Source organism: Cottoperca gobio, unplaced genomic scaffold (assembly GCF_900634415.1).
Source record: "Cottoperca gobio unplaced genomic scaffold, fCotGob3.1 fCotGob3_70arrow_ctg1, whole genome shotgun sequence".
Lineage (NCBI taxonomy): Eukaryota > Metazoa > Chordata > Actinopteri > Perciformes > Bovichtidae > Cottoperca > Cottoperca gobio.
Genome location: NW_021167062.1, coordinates 285,894 through 287,148, shown reverse-complemented (window position 1 = coordinate 287,148; position 1,255 = coordinate 285,894).

The following is a 1,255-nucleotide window of genomic DNA, read 5'->3' as shown; positions in this document are numbered from 1 at the left end:
CTTCCGGTTTCCCAATTTCAAAATAAAACTTATATTTTATGAGCTGTCTTCAGTGTTTGTTTTTTTGTCGGTCAATAAAACGATATTATTCAAAATGGTTACCTAATGCACACTGTCAATTTTAGGACACTTTCAGGTTCATCATGTAAGGTAACTTAAAGCTTTTTTTGTTTTTATCAAAATTTAAAAAGTGCAGGAATGTTGAATGTTCTTCTTATGAATATAGACATTTCCAAAAATAATAAATAATTGTACGATAAAAAGCATATCATTTTCACAAGCAATTTAAATCTTATCTTGCCTAAAATATAGCATTACTTCAACCATATTTACCATACTCGCATTATTCCTCAATAATAAAATAACTTCAATCAGAGCCAGCATCACTTCTGATGCAGACACAGAGAACATCTGCAAACATTGTGATGTAACCATGGGAACATTCACCTGCATCACATTAACTGAGCTTCATGAAACTGTGATGGTCTCCTCCACCTCTTGTGTTGACCCGATACCTACAGCATTCTTTAAGCGGATATTCGACAGCATTTCAAGTCACGTCCTACATATTATAAACACGTCTCTTCTAACAGGCATCTTCCCAGACGTCTTCAAAACAGCCGTTGTAAAACCCTTGCTAAAGAAACCTAACCTAGACAGTAATACGCTGACCAACTATAGGCCAATATCTAACCTTCCATTCATCAGCAAAATACTAGAAAGAATAGTCTCGGTCCAAATAAACTCCTTTCTTAAAGAAAACAACATCCTGGAGGCTTCAGAGCATGCCACAGCACCGAAACTGCTCTGACTAAAATAATTAGTGACCTCAGACTAAACTCTGATACAAACAAGGTCTCAATTCTTATCCTGCTAGACCTGAGCGCAGCATTGGACACGATCGACCATGACATCCTAATTAATCGTCTAGAAAAACTGGTTGGTCCTTCTGACTGTATTAAACTGGTTCAGAACATATATCAAAGGGAGAAAGTATTTTGTCAGGCTTGGAAGATCATGTGTCAGAGAAGCATGATGCCCACTTTGGAGTTCCACAAGGGAGCTGCCTCGGTCCATTACTGTTCTCCCTATACATGCTACCACTGGGGGACATCATTAGAGAAACACAATGTGTGCTTCCATAGCTACGCAGGATGACACACAACTGTACATCGCTGCTGAATCACCAAATGATACTACAGCTGTTAACTCCATCACCACCTGTCTGTCAGCAATAAATAAATGGATGAGCAAT